The sequence below is a fragment of the Oryctolagus cuniculus genome, chromosome 3 (genome assembly GCF_051225735.1).
Source record: "Oryctolagus cuniculus isolate XC-2025 breed Fujian yellow rabbit chromosome 3, ASM5122573v1, whole genome shotgun sequence".
Classification (NCBI taxonomy): domain Eukaryota; kingdom Metazoa; phylum Chordata; class Mammalia; order Lagomorpha; family Leporidae; genus Oryctolagus; species Oryctolagus cuniculus.
The window spans coordinates 77,812,748-77,834,331 of record NC_142869.1 but is presented as its reverse complement, the minus strand read 5'-3'; the positions used below and the strand labels follow the sequence as shown (position 1 = coordinate 77,834,331).

The following is a 21,584-nucleotide window of genomic DNA, read 5'->3' as shown; positions in this document are numbered from 1 at the left end:
AGATGATGACCTAACAATACAGAATGTAGAGAGGGCTTTTGACAACAGAAAAGCATAAGAGAGAGTATCATTTAATGGAGAGTGAAAAAAAAATGATCCTGAATTCTTTTTCCTCCTTTATTTGTTGTATCACTTTGTAAAACCTCTTTATATGCCTTGCTCTCTTCATCAGAAAAATGAGACCTATGGTTTTATTTTTATAAAGTGCTTTAGGATTTAGGAGAACCCAGAATGTATTATATGATGAAAGCCACCATGGTGCATGCCACGTGACTATGGCAGAAAAGGATCTAGGGACCAAAAGCAAAACATGAATCAGCAATGAACACTCATTTTGTTTGTTTAAAACCCCAGGATGTGCAAATATACGACAGAAATGAATTTGACCCTCTTCTTTTACAGTCACACATTACTCTCATCTGGCTCTGGTTTTGAAAGCTGAGTTTAATAGAAAGAACAGGAACACAGACAGGAAGGAGTAAGGGGCAGAAATAAGGGGATTTCTCACAAGCAAATCCCAGGTCAATAGAATGTCATGAAGAGCTACACAAACTCATGCTGAATCTCCTGAAGTCCACAGATCAGGGTGCTCTGGTCTTTCCTCATCCTTCTGCCTCAGGCATGCCCTACTCCCCAGAGAGTTATACTTTGAGGGTACAAATCAACAAAGCAGTTTTCTCCCACAGTTGTCCAAAGTTCTACAGGTTTTCGGGGCCTTAGGAGAGTCAGAATTGAGGATGATACAAACAATTGAGTTGAGGGTTACGTCAAGTGGCCAAGCTAGGAGTACTAGGTTCCAAGGCTTATTCCAACATTCACTTACTGCATTTCTTTCAAAAAACCGAATGTCTCAACTGACACTGAGGCTGGGAGAAGTGCAGGACTGATTTATTTTTTTTTTTTTTTTTTTTTTTTTGACAGGCAGAGTGGACAGTGAGAGAGAGACAGAGAGAGAAAGGTCTTCCTTTGCCGCTGGTTCACCCTCCAATGGCCGCCGCTGCAGCCGGCGCACCGCGCTGATCCTGGCAGGAGCCAGGAGCCAGGTGCTTTTTCCTGGTCTCCCATGGGGTGCAGGGCCCAAGCACCTGGGCCATCCTCCACTGCACTCCCTGGCCATAGCAGAGAGCTGGCCTGGAAGAGGGGCAACCGGGACAGAATCCGGCGCCCCAACCGGGACTAGAACCCGGTGTGCCGGCGCCGCAAGGTGGAGGATTAGCCTATTGAGCCACGGCGCCGGCCAAGGACTGATTTAAATGATCTTTTTACAAGACTTAGAATTCTGTTATTCTTTCAGTAGAAGGATAATGGCTTAAGACCTGGAATACAAGATGCATTAAGAAGGGTTAAAAATATCAGGGTAACATTCTCTGGAAATAAAGATAAAGCCAACTCTGGTATCAGGGTGACAGAAATGAGGACACAAACACTCAAAAGAGTGCAACAATCACACCTAGCGGCAAAATAATGACTACATTTTTTGGTTTGGACATAAGTTCAGGTACCTTTTCATATTGTGGTATATTTCCTTACAAAGTCTTGACTTGAGAAGTCAACAATTAAATTCATTATTTTAGGGATGAGTATTCTGGCCAGCCATTAAGCTACTGGATAGGACATTCATGTCTCACATTGGAGTGCCTGGGTTTACCACCCAGCTCTGGCTCCTGGTTCCAATTTCCTGCTAATGCTCACTTTGGGAGGAAACAGATGGCAATTCAAGTAATTACATTCCTGATACCCACATGGAAGACCTAAACTGGGTATCCAACTCCCCAGCTTTGTGTGGTCTAGCCCTGGGTGTTGAGGGCATTTGGTTGGGACATCTTCCTTCTCTCTGTCTCCCTCCCTGCCTCTCTCACTCTCGGACACATAAAACACACAAAATACTTTTTACTGAGTTCATTATTTAAAAACTACAAAAAAGGAGTCTCAAACACACTCAATACATACTGAATTTGTCATGTGAACACTGTTTTCATGAAAACTTACTCTCCTTTCTGTATCCTCCATTTTGGTCCAAAAACCAAGAATAAAACCATGGCATAAGTCAAGCTCTTTCAGCCTCCTGCTGAACCACTGCGTAGCTTACACAGACTCCCCAATATAGCTGATTTCAGCTATGACTTATTTTCCCATTCCACATATTTCCTTCATCCCTAACGTGTTCAGGCCTTCATCCATTCCCTTTCCTAGTCCTTCTAACTGGTCCCCCTGCCTTTCAATCCTTTCTCTGTATCATCACTACAAAAATAAAAAGTAGCACTTTTCCCTCATAAGGTTGACTGCACTTAGATCTGAGTATGTACTATCCTTTTGTCTTACAATAAATCCTGCTTTTCTAGTCACCTCCTAAAAATGTCAACATTTCACCTGGTTAAAACCTGTCAACCTGGGTTAGTTTATCTGCAGGATGACGTCTTAGCTTACTAATGGGAAACTCCAGGCCCTTTTTACTTAATAGTCTCCCTTTTCAGCCTGATTCCTTCCACTCTTCAGATGCTTCTACAAGAATAAACATTTGGAGAGATTCCTCAGGTACTACAGATCATTGTGCCTTGGCATATATGAGCATGCTCAGTCTTCAATTCTCTTTCACTCCCCATTGTTTCCTTATAAATTCCATCTATCATAAAATCTAAGTATACTGTCCTTTCACTGGGAGTGCTCCAATTCCACGCTTCCCTCTTCACTGCATCTTATGCACTCTGGACGGGAATCTACTCTTGCATTCATCACACTGTGCTATATTTTACTGGTATGAGTCCTTATCACACTAACTAGACAATGAAACCCTCTAGGGTAGGAATTTTACCTTAATCATTGCCTTTCCCAGTACAGCTGCTAAGATATAGAAGGTCTTCAATATAACCTTATGACTACGAATGAAACAAAAACCAAACAAACAAGCTATCATTCATTTGACAACTGCTTTACTTAATGCCAAGCAAAATTCAAAGAGACCAAAAAAAAAAATCAGAACAAAACAAAAAGAGAAATCCTCCATAAATAATACAAAAAGATAGGGATAAGTACCATTCAGAGAATTAAACTGGAATGATAGAATGGAGAATGACTAGCTGTCAAAATTGACTCATATGATCAGAAACATCTTCCAGACCATGAATGATTAAAGTCTGTTTCATATACCTTACTCAGAAAACAGCTATTGCCCAGATGAATTAGCACTGGATCAAACTCAGGGAAAGAGCGAAATCAAGGATAGCTCAGGGAGTTTCGGTTTTGGCAACCAAATAAATAGCAGTGCTTTATACTCTGATGGGAAAGGCTCCGAGAGGAAAGTTTGCGGGCGACAATACTCAGACATCTGCTCGGCCTCTTCAGGTTTAGTTGCCTGCTGGACAACTAAATAGGGTGTCAATAGCCTATTTAATAGAGGAATCTAGTGGTTTCAGAGGCCTCATGAGCAGAGAGAAAAACTTGAAAGCCATCAGCACCTAGTTACATGATCTCTAAAGGAAGTATGGGGCTAAATTTAAGCACCTCTGGACAGTACATAGTTTGAAAAAGGCAGGCCAATGATAGTGTACAGAGTTCAAATGGGAGCAGAATCCAGTAAGAGACACTGAGAAGTCTATATTAGTAGGCGCTGAAAAAAAAAGTCAGAGGATCATGGTCAATAGATGAACACAACCAAGAGAAGTAAGTATGTGAGAAGGAAGCAGTAGTCAGCTTTCTTGAACTTTGCTGAAAGCTCAAGTAAGATAATACATACAGTTTCTACATGCAAGACACTGGTAAGCTGGCTAAACACTCTTCAAGGGGTAGGAGTGAAAACCTGACTTGAATTCAATCCCATTTCTTCAGAATAAATCTTGAAAATATTATCTGGCTAAAAAAAAAAGTCTCTCCTCTAACTCTGATTAGAGCAAAGCTTAAAATAATAAGAATTAGGAGAGATTTAGGAGAAAACTTCAGGAAGAATTTTGTAGCAGCACAGTTAACAACAAAAACAAATATATTCATATATCATAACCTCCAATTATTTATTTATAATAAGGAAACACACATACCACTGTGACTACTAAGCAATTGCTCTTTTAATTAGCTATATTTTCTAAACTGAAAAAAAAATTTGCTCAAGTAGCATTCGTATAGGGTACATTTCTTATAAATCCATACAACTAATAACAACATATAATTCAGCTTTTAGAAACAAAGAAATAAGGATATATTTCTATTCTTATGCATGAATAAGAAATATGTATTTTGCTTTACAAGTATTATTATCTGGATAAGCTTCTAATTATTATATTTATGAATTAGAAAACCCATTATAAAATTTGTAGATTAACAGTGAAATGAAACAGCAGATTCTATAATCAAACTGTCAGTCATAGCAAATACAAATAAAGCTATTTCCTTTTATAAGTTCTACATCTCAAGTTGTTACTGTGGCTTTCTTCCAAAGAGATGACAAAGATTTCACAAGTCATAATCTGCTGGTCAAACTCCCAAAGACACTAAACATCAAGATGCTTGTCCCTACTTCCCTTGTGATAAAAAAGTTCTTTATTCCCTTCTAATTGCTCTGGACTTTTATGATTATAAATGGTTCTCCTTACAACACAAATATGTATGATTAAACTCAGGCTCACTTTAGTTCCCACTTATAACTTACTAGTGTGTATAGAAGTGTTGATGGCCACTCTTACAGGAGCAAAAGATATTCTGTATATCAATAGGATATCTAGATGGAAAATGGGAATGAACAGCACAAGATTTATGTTCTTAAAAAGAGGGCAAAATTGTAATTCTGATGGACAGTGAAGCTGAGCTTTAGAAAAACTAAAGTGACCTGCTTGGGTGCTCCACAATAATTTTATGATGATATTAAAATAAGTGGGAGCCTATTTAAATTTTAGCTGCCACAAAGAATTATGTCCAATATTGACGTGATATTGTGTTAATACTGCAGTGGACAATGTGGCAGGCAACTTTGAGCTCGAATAACAAAGAAACAGGAGTTTTAAATATGGGTCTTCATAGTTTAGAAGCAAAATAATTAAAACCACACAAACCCTTTACAACATAAAAGCAAGTCCCTTAATAGTACAAAATAATTACCCAGTTGGAGCTACTGGTAATTATATATGACTACTACAATGATGTCAATGAATAAATAACATATAGTGCTATATGAATATAGGTTCCTATTTAAATTGCTTCACATTCAAATTTACATGTCACCTTTTCCAGTTTTACTAATTGATAAACCTTTAAAAGTATACTTTTAAAATTCATCCACAATAAATATGAAAATCCTTCAAAAAGTCTACAGGAACATGAAATTAAAAGCTTGGGGCCAGTGCTGTGGCATAGTGGGTAAACTTGATACCTGCAGTGCCAGCATCCCAAATGGCCACCAGTTCCTGTCCTGGCTGCTCCACCTCCGATCCAGCTCTCTGCTGTGGCCTGGGAAAGCAGTGGAAGATGGCCCAAGTTCTTGGGCCCTTGCACCTGCATGAGAGACCTGGAAGAAGCTCCTGGCTCCAGGCTTTGGATTGGTGCAAATCCTGCCATTGCATGTGGAGAGTGAACCAGTGGATGGAAGACTTCTCTCTCTCTGCCTTTGCAACTGCTACCTCTCTATAATTCTTCCTTTCAAATAAATGAATGATTTTTTTTTTAAAAAAGCTTATTTTGGTGCCCAGAAAATTTAAGATAGCTTTTTCACAATATTCATTTTCCATTAACTTTTTGAAGATCCTTTTTATGCATGTATTTCAAAATTTTTTGCACCAAAATAAACTTACCTTTTGACAGCATTTTTCTACAACCATTTTGAAGTGTTTTTTTTGTTGTTGTTGTTTTTTTTTTTGTTTTTTGTTTTTTGTTTTTTTTTTGACAGGCAGAGTGGACAGTGAGAGAGAGAGAGAGACAGAGAGGTCTTCCTTTGCCGTTGGTTCACCCTCCAATGGCCGCCGCAGCCAGCGCGCTGCAGCTGGCTCACTGCGCTGATCCGAAGGCAGGAGCCAGGTGCTTCTCCTGGTCTCCCATGGGGTGCAGGGCCCAAGCACTTGGGCCATCTTCCACTGTACTCCCGGGCCATAGCAGAGAGCTGGCCTGGAAGAGGGGCAACCGGGACAGAATCCAGCACCCCAACCGGGACTAGAACCCGTGTGCCAGCGCCGCAAGGCGGAGGATTAGCCTATTGAGCTGCGGCACCAGCCTGAAGTGCTCTTTTATCTCTTTTATGAATGAAGTATTCTCAGCAACTTAATTCCTCCCTCAAAATACAAGAAACACATGATCTAACACACTCTTGAGATCCGTGCACAACATCTGTGTAAAATTCTTCGGCAGAGAGGAGATTTCCAGCCATTAGGACAAGTCTGTATCTGGTTCTGTTTATTTTTAGACTCCTTTATAAAGAAGGCTATTGGTTTACTTTAGGAACATAATTAGTCGTCAATAATAGTTAACCAACCACAACATCAAGATCAGAATAGGAACTACTATATAACAAGACCAGTCACATTACCCACCCAGCTGGCATGACTCAGCACACGGTATTCTACAAGATACTGTACCAGCCTGTGATTGCCTAGAAATGCAATGCCCCTACTCCCTGTGAGTGGTGAAGGTGCAGCATGCACACTCTATTGGCTGCTGTCTTCTATTTTTCTACACCCCGGCAACTGGCAAATATCCCATGGGTAACCGAGTTGGTGGAGGGGATTTTATGAATAGGATACAGGAAAAAAAAATTGTACAGATTGCAAGGGGATCAACCTGCATATTAACTAACCAGGTGAGAAAGGTGAAGAGATTCTGCACACTGGAGTCTGCAAGCTACAAGGCAGTGTTATCAGAGGTGCTATATGCGGGAAAGGCACCTGGGACCATGAAAATACACCTTAACCAAACATTCAGTATGGGATGCACTGACACTCTGAAGTCAAGAGTTCTAAATCGTTATACCATGTGACTAACTGCCCTATTATTTGCCTTGTAATTCAGGAAAAACCTGGTAAATTTACATTTATACAGCTACCTCTCACTTGTCTGTGATGAGTTAACATGTTAGTAACTGAAAGACTGCAGCCAAAATTGGCCATAGAGTTTAAAGAACTGAGCACCCTAAGTATTTTCAGGAAAGTAACCCAAAATTAAAATTTCACTCATGTTAGTTTTCCCATAGTCTTTTTTAACTGGGGAAACTAGTTTAATATTTTTGAACACCCATAGATTGTTAAGCACTGTATAACATCAAAAAAGTAGCCATGGATTCATATTTGCATTAAAAAGCATGGGTGGATATCAATTCGCAAAGTAGGTGAGTGTTAACATGGCAAAGATATGAAACACAAATGATAACTCTCAAGTGTTCATCATTACTTCTCTCAGATATAGTTAGCCTAATTTCTTCACAACTCTGTGAGTCATTGCCCAGCCCATTACAATAATATAATCAATATATTATTGAGACAGAAATATCCTGGCAATATGGCAGGACTCTAGAACTGCTGGTTTCTAAATTAATGTCAAGTATTACACACGTGTCATAAGTGGCTAACAAAGAGACGCCAAATCATCCCTGTTGCTGAGATAATTGTTTCGCTTTGAAGTTCCTCAAGATCTATTGTTAGTTCCCAGGTCAGGGCTATTGCCCTTGTTCCTTTTTCTCCTCATTCTTCAATCATAATGCAGAATTAAAAAATTATTTGACAATGAGATAAGTGAAGTCATTTCGATGGTTCTAATGTAGCATTAAAAAAAATGTGGTTGGCTTTGTTAACAGGAGACTCCTTGATTTTCTTACTACAATTTATCGTGGAAACTGTGCACGTACTATGTTCTTACGCTAACCTTCAAAAAACCATGACACTAAAGGATGGGGGAGGGCACATATTTGTAGAAGATGTGCCCCAATTAAGAACCTAGAAGAAAGGCTTTAATGCCTTAGTTATATTTTCAAGTTTATCTTGTATGTCTCCTCCAATTAGAGTGTAAGCTCCTGAAGGGCTTTAGTATATCAAGGCTTACACACAATAGGAGGCTTCATAAATATTTAAAGAATGACTTACTGAGGAAGGATCCATAGATGACTTCCTGGGAATTCAGGGAAAAATCCTTCATGTGAAAAACAAAGTGGAGAAATCATTGTATTTTCATGCTACAGCAGCTGGCATAACAAAGCAACAACATGAACAACAACACAAGCAATGATGATGTTCACAAGTCAAGTTTAAACTTTCCTACTGTTGATAAAATCAAATAATTACATATTTTCTCTCCAGGGTGCAAAGTTTTGTATTTTCTTTGCACTAGCCATATGTTTTTGGGAAATTAGCTTGTTTTATAAGCTGATTTATTCTTAGTCATTTCTTTGAATATGGGATCTGTCATCACTTAATTGCTTTGAATTGCCATTTCTATATATTTCCAAAAAGAAAAAAAGATACAGCAAAGTGCAACAAGAGACCAGAAAGTTGTATTTTGCACTATGGATATATGTTTTAATGCCAATGCATAGCTGGTTAGAATTCCTGATTGGAAAATATAAATATGTGTGTGAGGACAGGAACTAAGCAGAGTAAGTTATTTAAAATACATAGAAGTCCCTTAGTTAGAAGAGATGCAGGCAGGTAGCTTTGGAATTAATTTGCCCTAAATGTGGAACCTTGGAACCAGATCTGCAAAGTGTAAAATAAACATCTACCTTGGGATGTGTGATTCACTTAAGGATTCCTTCAAATGGAAACGTACTTGCTGTGAAACACTGGATCCCTGAGGGGAGAGAGCTATAGAAACAGACTTCATTTCTACTGTTTCCTGTAGTAGTTGAATCTGACAGCTGCTTCTCTTCTGGAGAAGGGAAAATTTTAAGCTAAGAATATAAACATGCTCCATGTTTTCTGTCTTCATTTTATCCTTTCTTTGCCTCGCCCCAAGATTTCAGTGCAGAAGTTCAAGTTCAGTGAACTCTCCAAGATTATCATGCATTTCCCAAGGAGAGAAGATACACAAAAATTACTCTGCCAATTACATGTACTAGTTTCATTAAAGCCTTCACTTAATTGCTTAGTATTTATGAAAGACCTGATAGTAAAAAAGCCACACTGTGCCATAACTTACACCATTCTGCAAAGAAGCAGCTAAAGCTCAGATACACGGAAATTATACACTCTCTGGGGCAGATTTGGCATCTGCTTTGTTCTTCATTGTATTTTCATGGCCTTGAAAGTGTAGCGTAGTGGCAATGGCAATACGGCACAGCAGTTAAAAGCTTGGAGTCTGCAAAGAGCTGGCTCAGAGCAGAATTTCCTAGTTCCAGCAATTAGTTGGTGCAGATAACGACACAGTTGTTTAAGAACAGCTGAACCTCAGTTTCCTCACATGTTAAAATGGAGTCACTACGTAATGTATCTTTTAGAGTGTCAGATGATTAAATGAAGTAGCGGGTATAATGTGACCAAATAGCATCTACTGCATAGCTAACATTTAAAATATTTTTAATAAAATTATCACCATCTTCCAGCATATGTGGAGTGCTTACTATCATTATGGAATGAATGCAGCTATTAATCACGGACTAGACCCCTGGTTTTCTTGCATCCTTTTCAGTATCCACAGCCCTTATATTACACTATACAAATAACTGCAAGTGTCACAAAAAGACTTTTGGGTTTACTTTTACTAATACAAATTCAGTTATCGCTTGTCGGCAGGTGGGAAAGAAGAACTTTTCAAATTTATGTTTTGTATTAGTTGAGTGTAGCTCTTTTCACAGTTTTGTTTTTATTTTGTGCACGTGAATTCAGCTCTTTCAATGTACAGATTTGTTACTGGGGTAATGCCCTACGTCACGATCTTCCCATTATTTGCAGCATTCTAGAACTGCTATTGCTGGGATCCCCCAGCCTGCAGAATTCATACAGAAAAGAACTCAAACAAAGGTGATTCTGGTATGAAATTGTTTTCAGTCTCACGCTACCAACCAAACTGGCAGCAAGAAAACACACTGAAATAAAAATTGAAAATTTAACCTAAAATTAGAATAATGTAGGCAATTGTTTCATTTTTTTTATAAAGCCTAAATGACTTGGGGCTGTGACAATATTTTTAGGGATACTGTAAAGTTGAATAAATGGCATTTTCTTATATAGGCAAACCATGAAACAGGAGTGAGGATTTGTATGGGATATTGTATCTCTGGAAATGATGCTGCAGTTTTTTGCATGTAGTATCTGTTTCTGCCAAACAACTGTATGATGCACAAGGGCAGTCCCCATTGCAATGTTCCTGACAAAAAATAAGGGTGCAGTGACTCTGTTTTTCACAGACAGAAAACAAGAGGCATTGAGTATTTGAATGGCTTTCTGAGCAATGTAGAATTTGCTGATGAAAGAAGGATGGGTAAGTCAAGTTTCTGGTTAGAATATACTAGTCCTGCTGGTTCTATAGCAGTTTCTGAAGATGATCCTTTAGGAATAATCTGAATATACGCTCACCTTTAAATTTTTACCTATAATAGTATTTAGAGTTAAATCTTAGAAAATTAATTGAAGTCAAGGCAATGAATTTTTTTTTTCACGCCATATTTGGGTTAACACAGTCTCTTTTGATTCATCCAAAAGACCTGGGATAATATTAATAAAAATGTATATAACAGGGGCTCAGTGAACTCCAATTTCCCCTTTTCTTCTCACTTCTTCCAGGTTTCTAGCTTCCAAGGGTTCTATTTGAACAAGGAGAATATATTTGTGTTTGCTCTGGTTTTGCAAGATCTGACACAGGGCCATCCTACAGTAGGAACAGTGACACCCTGCAGCATGTGCCATCAGACACACAGGAAGGAGCTGTGGCTTTACATACTTACAATACAGAAGTTCTAACAACAGAGTAGTGATTCTCAAAACATAGCTTTTGGACCACCAGCAATAACATTACGGGGAAACTTGTAGAAATTGGAATTTTAGAGCCCTGCCCACGGTCTATTGAAGCAGAAAATCCAGGGTGCGATCCAGCCATGTGCACTTCCACAAGCCTTCTGGCTGATTCTGATGCATGCAAGGGCTCGAGAGCCACTGACCCAGACCCAGAGCTTCTGGATCCAGACATCTGCACACTTGCGAGCCCAGCACCTGCGTTTCTAGCTCACTCTTTTTCTACTTGCCAAGTCCTCATGCTTCAATCTCCCACATTGTTATTGCTTAACCACATCAGCCTCTACAGCTCAGTTGTATGGGAACCCTGCCACTTTTAAGTGTGCAGGGTGGGGACACAGGATGGGCAGAAGATATGCACATTAAAACACCTCTGTGTTAGTTTTTGGCTCTTGACGCCAAAGGTTCTGCCATCATTTTCACAGGCTGAGACCTCTAATATATATATGTGTATATATATAATATATATAATAAATAACATATATAATAAATACACACACACACACACATATATATATGTTTTTTTTTTACAGGCAGAGTGGACAGTGAGAGAGAGAGAGAGACAGAGAGAAAGGTCTTCCTTTGCCGTTGGTTCACCCTCCAATGACCACTGCGGCTGGTGCGTCGCGGCTGGCGCACCGCGATGATCCGATGGCAGGAGCCAGGTACTTATCCTGGTCTCCCATGGGGTGCAGGGCCCAAGCACTTGGGTCATCCTCCACTGCACTCCCTGGCCACAGCAGAGAGCTGGCCTGGAAGAGGGGCAACCGGGACAGAATCCGGTGCCCCGACCGGGACTAGAACCCAGTGTGCCGGCGCCGCTACACAGAGGATTAGTCTATTGAGCCTTGGCGGCTATATATGTTTGTGTGTGTGTGAGATACTTTAAAATATTCACTCAAGATTCCTTTTCAAACTTAGTGACAGCAGAATATTGTCCTGCAAAGCAAATATTTAGGAGAGTTGTAGAGGGGGGCATTTCGTACAAAATGAAAGAATATGAACAGTCATGTCCTATAAGAGCACAAGAACTTCAATATTAGTCATCAAATCCATTAGAAGTACAATTAATTTCATTTTAATTATTCCCAATTATTCAGACTTGTCTGAAATCAAATTGCCACTCAAGCTATAGGGAGGGCCAGGAGTTTGTGGAAGCAGTTAAGATACTGAATGGGGGCCGGTGCCATGGCTCAATAGGCTAATCCTCTGCCTGCGGCACTGGCACCCCGGGTTCTAGTCCTGGTTGGGGCGCTGGTTCTGTCCTGGTTGCTCCTCTTCCAGTTCAGCTTTCTGCTGTGGCCTGGGAAGGCAGTGGAGGATGACCCAGGTCCTTGGGCCCTGCACCCGCATGGGAGACCAGGAGAAGGACCTGGCTCCTGGCTATGGATCGGTGCAGCGTGCGGCCGTAGCAGCCATTTGGGGGGTGAACCAACGAAAGGAAGACCTTTCTCTCTGTCTCTCTCTCTCACTGTCTAACTCTGCCTGTCAAAAAAAAAAAAAAAAAAGATACTGAATGGGACACCAGCATCTCCTATCAGAGTACCTGATTTGAATCTGGCTCCACTTCCTATCCAGCTTCCTGCTAATGTGCACCCTCTGGGAGGTGGCAGTAATAGCTCAAATACTTGAGGCCTTGGTACCCACATAGGACACATAGGAGACCCAGATTGATTTCCAGGCTCCTGGCTGTGACCTGGCTCAGTCAGGCTGCTGTAGGTATTTGACAAGCAAAACAGTGAATGCAATCTCTCATTCTGTCTCTCTGCCTTTCAAACAAAATGAAAATAAATGATGATTATAAGATAACAGGAGACATAAGTCTGAATCTACATGTAAAGAATGCTGAAAGAGAACACATAAGTTTGTATCTCTTTTTGCTTAGAATCATCACATAAGGTTCCTTAAATTTGAGTAACCTATAAACTCACTTTCAAAGAAAAAATATTTTGAACTTTCCATGGGTTACAGATTCAGTGTCCAGATTGGGGGTAAAAAAAAATCAGTTTTTTTTTTTAATTAAATATTTCTTCTATTAAAATTTAAATTGGAAATTTTTTTGCTGTCAAAGAAAACTTTTATGTTTATTCCTATAAAATTTTTTTGCTTAAATAATTAAGAATTTCCATAGGTTTCAGGAATATTCATAGCCTGTGCACCCAGGCTGACAAACATACCTTTATGTTAATCCATGTCATCCTTCTGATCTGCACAAACCATTTAAAGTAAAGTGAATTACTGGACCCAAGAATATTTGAAAGTGCTAAATGTTATTTGTATCAACTATCAGAAAATTTGAGAAGTATCTCAGTTTACATTTTGACATTGAGCAATATCAGCTTTATGGTTTGACTTGTTTCAAAAATAAATACCCAACTTTACTAATGCATATAACCAAATTCATTTCGAAGTTTGAAATATATATAACCAACAACAGAAGTCACCATTTGGAGAGCCATTAGACTGAACTATCCAAGATATGCATCATGTCCATTTCACTTTAGAGGATACTCAGAAATAGAAATTCCATAGGTTATAAGTATAAAAAAGAATTTATACTCAAAATATGCAGGCAAAAATACTTATAAAGACAGCATTGGTAACATATCCATGACCAAAAGAAAATAAATTACAAAAGAAGGAGGGAGAGGTGGCTTTCAAATTTTTACAGGGTTGTCCATGTGATGTGCTGATGTGCTAAGCTTTGTTAATAAGGATAACATCCTTTGTGGACTCCTGAACCTGTACTTTTAAGTCTAGCAATCTATCTCAGGAAGGACGTGAACCAACAAATTGGCAGAATGGACGTGGTTCTGCAGAGTCTTCTCCATCCGAAAGATGATTTGACCTATTCCGTGCATAAGATAGGAAACAAAATATGTGAAACAGGAAACACTAATGTTTTAAAGTTTTGGTTAGGTTTCTGTGGATTCTCAAGAAAGATAATGTAGGGGCCAATGCTGTGGAATAGTAGGTTAAGCATCTGCCTACGATGATCACATCCTATATGGGTGCCGGTTTGAGTTCTGGTTGCTCCACTTCCAATCCAGCTCCCCGCTGATGGCCTAGGGAAGCAGTAGAAATGTGCCAGGGGATTCCATACAGTTCATCAAGGTTGCATGTACCAATGCCATCTCACTAGTCCAAGTGATCAATTTCAGTCACAATGGATCATACTAATAGGTCTAAAAGTCAAAGGGATCACACAAACAAGACTAATACTGCTAATACTAACTGATAGAATCAAAAAGGGAGAGAACAATCCAACATGGGAAGCGGGATACACAGCAGACTCATAGAATGGCAGATGTCCTAAACAGCACTCTGGCCTCAGAATCAGCCCTTAAGGCATTCGGATCTGGCTGAAGAGCCCATGAGAGTATTTTAGGCATGGAAAGCCAAGATACTCTGGCAAAAAAAAAAAAAAAAAAAAAAAAAAGAAACAACAACAACCACCTAAATGAAAGATCTCTGCAAGTGAGATCCCAGTAGAAAGAATAGGCCATCAAAGAAGGAGGTACCTTTCTCTGAAGGCTGGAGTGAACTTCCACTTTGACTATGACCTTGTCTAAATAACATCGAAGTTGGTGAACTCAAAGGCTTGCATAGCCTTGGCAACTCATGACTAGAGCCTAAGGAGATTACTGATGCCATAAACAAGAGTGTCAAATTGTTAAGTCAACAACAGGAGTCACTGTGTAGTTACTCCTCACGTAGGATCTCTGTCCTTAATGTGTTGTCCAATGTGAATTAATGCTGTAACTAGTACTGAAACAGTATTTTACACTTTATGTTCTGTGTGGGTGCAAACTGATGAAATCTTTACTTAATATATACTAAATCAATCTTCTATATATAAAGAGAATTGTAAATGAATCTTGATGTGAATGGAATGAGAGAGGGAGTGGGAGATGGGAGGGTTGCAGGTGGGAGGGAAGTTATGGGGTGGGGAGAAGAGCCATTGTAATCCATAGGCTGTACTTTGGAAATTTATATTTAGTAAATAAAAGTTAAAAAAAAAAACCTTCATAAAATTGGAAAGCATTTTCAAAATCCCCACATTGTTCTCTTTGTCAGGACAGAAATATTTAGCTCATTTAAACAACCTCACCCTGACTGTTTAAAGTCCAACTTCTCTTAGTGCTCCTGCTCTTTTCTGTAATTACATCTTTCTAGATTTGTGAAGTCAAAGGATGATGCAAAGTTACTGAATAAAGCAACAAGGTCTGATAGTTTGTATTATGGAAGAAGTGGAGGAAAGTGATTGAATTTTTAAGAATATTTTCACATTTCAGCAAAAGTTGCAAAGACAGTAAAGAGCTTCTCTATATCCCACATCCGGTCTCCCATATTATTAACATCTTAAATTTGTCAATTAACCAGTATTGATACACCATTATCAACTGAAGTGCGTATTTCATTTGGAATTCTTGTGATTCTACCCAATGTTCTTTTTTCTGCTACCAAAGTGCATCCTAAATACCATATTGCTTTAGGATTTTATGCCTATTTGAACTCAAACTTTCTTGTTGGCTGACTTACAATAAGTTTTACTATGGTTGTAGAAACTTATGACTTAGTTGTTGATGGTCAAAGAAATAAGGATAAAATTAATTTTAAGATCAAAAGAGACATTGCATCAGAAAGCCTGAGGAATAAAGCCTGAAAGATGCCCCAATAAACAACACCAATCACCCTGGACAATGGAAGATATCCTTGGAACACTATCTTAGATGAAATTAAATCAGGGCTTAATACCTACAGGGTGAAAATCATATAAACATATAAAATAAAGGTCTGTCATTTTATTATGAAACAAAATTGAAATGTATCTGGAACAATTCATTCCTCAAAACCTAGTCTGTGATTACTTAGTAATTTTTGTCATTGTATGCCACTGGAAATGGCAACTGAACAACTGCTTCAGTGTATTCTTATACACTGAGGTTAAACAATTATAAAACATCTTGAGTATCTCTGTGATTCTTGTGTGACATACAAAATTGCTTACTGACTCTTTGATAAAGTCTGGGAGCCATGTTTAAGGGTTCTTCGAATGTATATCATGTGAGCCAACTTGTAGATCCTGCTTTTTAAAATGTACCAGCTTTAGTCTAATTATTCCCTTCCCGGCAGCTTTAAATCCTCTTTTTACAGTTTTGTCTTTTCTTTTAAAGCAACATTGCCTTATTATGGAATGTTCACATGAGAAGCAAGGAAGTTCAAAGGCTACATTTTCCTTAGTTGCACATTTCACTGCACATAATCTAAGACTATTTCCCCCATGCCTCTTAAAACGTTCCTTTGCTTCAGTTTCACAAACCTAGTCTTTAACAAAAAGATGTGACTTTCCCTATATCATCTGTCTCAATTCCTTCATTTACCTTCCAGACACTACCCCTCTTCATTTAATCAAAATCATGTTTATCCAAAGGGAATAAGTTCCAAAAATTCCAAGAGCACTTTTACACTAATGGTTTGACCTCTGAGACAAAACACACACTTTGCAGGAATACGTGAGACAGTATTGAGTGTACTTATTACATTTCATGGTGTATTTCCAAAATTAAGGATCAAGAGTCTATAATCACCAAATCTCTCTCTTTTTGTCCCTCTGTCAGCATTCAGGAAGACCAGTTCTCTTCTCCCCTCTTTTGAGGTTACTGCTAGGAATAATGCCTATGTGTGTTAAAGGCGCCAACACTAAACACAAGACCAAGACCTCACTTCTGCACTACCTCTGGACTCCTCCAGCTACTAATTAAATGTGGACTCCTATTCTTAAGTGGTCTTAAGTCTGTTTAGCAATAGGTGGAATCCTAGGGGAACAGGCAGGGGAACAGACAGACTGACTACTGAAAGCCCAACCTCATGATCTCTCACACAGGTGAAAAGACTCGTTCTTCCAAGATTCTGCCATTCTTTCTGCCATGTTGTTGTACAAGTGTCTCCTTCTACTTTTTACTTTACATTTCCTCACTTGGCAACTGCCAACATATTCTTCAAAATTCGGGTATACATCCACCTTTGTGTGCTTCCCCCAATCTTTCACTCCCCATAGTCAACTGCATTCTCTTTGGGGCTCCCATAACTCACTGTATGTAACTCTATGATGGCACTTGTTTAAAAAATGCTTTATTGGTTCTGGTATTTTTATCAGACTTCCTAGCAGAGAATAGGCTATAATTGTAATACAGTATTTGAATATATACTACAGGCTGACAGTGTACTAAACTATTGACAGGAATTATGCACTGCTCACAAGGACTTTAATCAATAGTGCTTCTATTTTGTTCACTTTACAGAATATAAAACTGATGTCTAGGGAAGTTAAGGAAGTAGTGTATATATGCAAGTTAAGTTTTAAAGCTAAAATACATGATTCACTCTTAAGTTCATTTTCTTAAGTATTTTACTTCTCTGAGGAGGTCAACAAATAGTTACTGAATGAACAAATACTTGAATGTAAATGAATGGATGGAAAGAAGCCTAAATGAAAGCAAATGATACCAAGAGTTCTAAATGTTTCAGATGCACTTGTTATAGACTCTTAGTGCAGGGTCAAAGTGTATCTTAGGGAAGAAGTCACCTGAATTCCTCGCTTTCCAGAGCAGGAAGCAGGCTCCAAGTGATACCACGACTTTTCTACTTTGTATAATTATATATTTAACAATTATATTTAATAATTGTATATGTTTAATAATTATTAATATGATATTTAATGACTGTATATAATGCAGCTATTGTATATGCATACACCTTTTGAAAATGTGAGTCAAAAGAGAAATACATGAGGTAAAGGAAGATATAATGACTCTAAGCCTGGCACAATTGTGAAGCAGAATACAGAGCAAACAAGTTTTCAAATCTCCACATGAATGTGCACATCGACTACTTTAAATCTAAGGAAGAAGGTGGACATTTACTGGAAAGTCCACCAACGTGTAATTTTTACACAACGTGCATTTTTATATTTGTCCAGAGAAAACGACAGAATCCGTTTTCCTACTGGCTTATGAAGAACTCTATGGAGAAAGCTAAAATGACTGCTGTGAACAAAAGGGCCTGAAACCAATCCAGAAACACTCTCTCTCTCTCTCTCTCTCTTTTTTTTTTTTTTTTTTCCTTCAAAGGAAAATTCTAACTGGTGCAGCCAGGAAATGTGGCTTTGAACAAGGAAGGCAAATGTGAGTTGGCTCCCATTGGATTGGACATTTCCCAAGTGTTTTTCCCATGAAGCTGCAGCTTGGCCTCACATTGAGGGCTCACATTAAGTGACCGAGGCTGTGAATACTCAAAGAACTCAGGGAAAAAATTCTGGCAGACACCATATTATTTAATCTACTTTCTTTTCCTGTTGCAATCTTTTGCTTTAAAAAAAAAAAAAGGTCAAAATGAAAAGAATGTGAGTTTATTTTAATCTGAAAAGAATTGTGTGGGTATCAAAATCCCATTTGTTTAATTTTTTTAACAAAAAGCATTTCTTATATTGAGTAAAAACACAATCTTCATATCATGAGATATTTGATTCTAGTATGTTTTAATTCAATAAGCAGGAGCATTAAAAATCTAGGCTATTGCCACAGGGCAGCCCAGTAATCCAAGTATTTATGAAGCTTTGTCTATGCTGGAAAAGATATAAAATTTGTCTGTAGCAAGAGTCCTACACTGTAAGGAACAGGCATACAATCTTGCTGCGGAGCAAGACATATCCAGAAAAGAATGTAGAGAACAGGATAGTTTTTATAGGGCTTAAGCATATTCAAATAGATTACAGTCATGGGTGTAGGGAAACACTTTGAGACAAGAGTGGATGAGATATGTGCTAAAGAATTGCTTTCACATGTGAGAGGACTGTTTGTTGTTGTTAAATAAAGCATTCTTGTAACAAGTAACAGTGTGAACAGAAACAGAAAAATACGAGATAGCATCCATTCTACTGTTCATTCAACAAATATTTGCTGAACACCTGAATGTATAAGGCCTGGTGTCAAGGGCTGGCAAGACATTTCTTCGTATTTTTCTCAGAGTGGAGAGATCATACCAGCAGGAACAAAGGGCACATTTTAGCTATACGACTTTGGATGAGTCACTTAACCTCTCTGAGCGTTAGTTTCGTCCCTTGTGAAATGAGAAGATTAGCCCCCAATGGTTTGCAAAGTTTCTTCTTCTTCTTCTTCTTCTTCTTCTTTTTTTTTTTTTTTTTGTCCAGCAGTGACTCTTTTCTGGTCTAACGAAATCCTAAGCACAACCCAAAATTATTAAGGAAGGACAGCTGATCTGCTCTGGCTGAAAGGAGAGGAAGCAGCTGGGGGGAAGACATACTGGATACACTCCTCACTCAGCCTCTGCCTCCATCTCCCTCACCTGGCCCTGCACCAAAGCTTCTTTGTAGAATTGCAGGAACACAGGGGACATAGTTGTAAAAACAACTATTCTTCCTGATACCAAAATTCCCTTCTAACTATGCAGTGTTATAACAGGAAATACAAGTAATCAGAGGGTTAATTTTTAAATAGAGTTTGATAATAAAGGATTTGGATTCTATCATGCCAAATCAGTGTAGGTTCTTTTTTAAAAAAAATGTATATATGTTTATATAAATATAAATATATAAAATATAGAAATATATAAATGAATTTTTATATAAATATATAAAATATATTTATTTTTACTATATTAGAATATTTATTTATTTAAAAGGCAGACTTACAGACAGTGAGGTGGAGACAGACACAGAGAGAGAGAGAATCAGATCTTCTATCTGCTGGTTCACTCCCCAAATAGCCACAATGGCCAAGGTTGGGCTCTCACATGGGTGACAGGGGCCCAAGCACTTGGGCCATCTTCTGCTGCTTTCACAGGTGCATTAGCAAGGAGCTGGAACAGAAGCAGAGCAGCCGGGACATGAAGCGGTGCTCATATGGGATGCTGGCATTGCAGAGGCATTGCAGACAGCAGCTCAACCCCTTCACAACACCTGGCTCAGAATAGGTCCTTATGTGAAATGACAAAACTGTTGTTTGAAGGATGTGTTTGAAAATGTCTGGTAATCCCATCTAGGAGGGCACTGGAGGAAGCAAAGTAGATGTTAAGCTATAAAGGCCTAGGCTAGACTAGCAAGTACTGGGGAAGGTAAGGGTCAAACCAACACAGCTATGGGAGAATCTATAGAACTTCCTAAGAATGAGAAGAGAGGAAGGTGACAATAGAGGTGTCAAAAATAACACTCTAATTTATAAATGAAAAGATGGGATGGTACTACAAGGAGACACAGAGAACACCTCAAACTCTCAAACGAAATGCACATTGGAACTGCCTGGAAAGACTTCAAAATTCTAATAACTGGTGCTTACTCCCAGATCTTTTGGATTAACTGGTTAGGGGTACAGCCTGGGAACTGGGATTTTTAAAGCTCCTCGGGTAATTGTAATGGTGCAGCTAAGGCTGAGAAGCAGGGAACTATGCCAGGCCTGGAGAAGATGTCTTAATGGACTGTCTTCTGCTGTTTTTATGATCTAGAATTTTTGGATGAAAGTTGTTTTTTAAACTTTTTTTGCCTAGAAGTAAACATTGATCACATAACTACATGGTGAGATAGGACACCATTTTTTCCATGCTATCCTGTCAACATATCTCCATGGGACACCAGTCTCTTGTTTTCCCATGTTAAAAATCAATGACAAAATCTTCACTAAAAAAAAATGTGCATGTAATTTTATGTATTGCATAAATGCTATCACGGCGGCAGTTTTTCTTTCTAATGGATCACTATTAGAGGAACATAATGATGATTCCCCAAAACTGTCTTTCCTTCACCCAGGAATACACACACACACACACACACACACAGAGAGAGAGAGAGAGCGAGGGAGAGAGAGAGAGAGACTTGTAAATAGCACACTATTTAGGCATCCTTACCTTGAAATATATATTAGTCTGTGTAAAGATATTATTCAAAGTCAACAGAAGTTCAGCATTTACTCTGCCTAAAATGGCAAAAGCAAGCTAGATGAAGTTTTAAGTCACAGCAATCACTAATATTTGCATAGCCTTTTTGAGTGTTTAAAAACCTTCTCCAAACATTATCCAGCTGGACCCTAACAATACTTCCATTATTTAATCATGACAGATACCCTAATTTTCTTTCCCAGATGAGGAAATAGAGACCCAGAAGTTAGGTAACATGCCCAAGTCCCAGTGGCAGCATTTAACCCAACAGAGCTCAGACCTTTTCTTTCCCAGTTTGTTTCTTGGGATTTTTTTCCAAGCAAACAATCTAGCTGTGGTACATGTGGTACACGCCCACAGTTTAGGCTCTGGGAAGTATAGGGAGATGTTTATCCACTCAGAGTGATCATTTTCTCCTCCATGGCCCACAGGACTTTGTTAACAATACCTAACGAAAACCTTATTTTCTACTTTTTGTTAGAGCTTTAAAAATATTTGCTTTCACTGTTGAACTATAAGCTTCTTGGAGGTTGCATCCATGTAAGATTGTAAGAGTCATGCTCCCTACCCCAAAATATCTAACAGCTTCATTTGCCTCATTGGGTATGGGAATATGCTCTCTTATTGCTGTTTTTTATTTTAATTTGCTACACTTTTAGCTTAGAAACAGAAATATTTGCCAAACAAATTTACACTTGTCATTCCACCATTTTGTGATGAGTA

The 21,584-nt window shown here is 38.6% G+C and overlaps 1 protein-coding gene and 1 long non-coding RNA gene across 4 annotated transcripts in view; one reads left to right on the top strand and one right to left on the bottom strand.

The window, feature by feature from the left end:
• LOC149127396 (uncharacterized) overlaps positions 1-21,009 on the top strand; it is a 548,503-nt gene extending 527,494 nt beyond the window's left edge. The window contains exon 2 of the long non-coding RNA XR_016231532.1: positions 1,044-21,009. This is a non-coding gene — a long non-coding RNA (uncharacterized LOC149127396). The remainder of the gene's footprint in view (positions 1-1,043) is intronic.
• Positions 1-21,584, bottom strand: part of FIGN (fidgetin, microtubule severing factor) — a 136,787-nt gene that overhangs the window by 63,149 nt on the left and 52,054 nt on the right. The gene's annotated exons all lie outside the window — the stretch shown is intronic.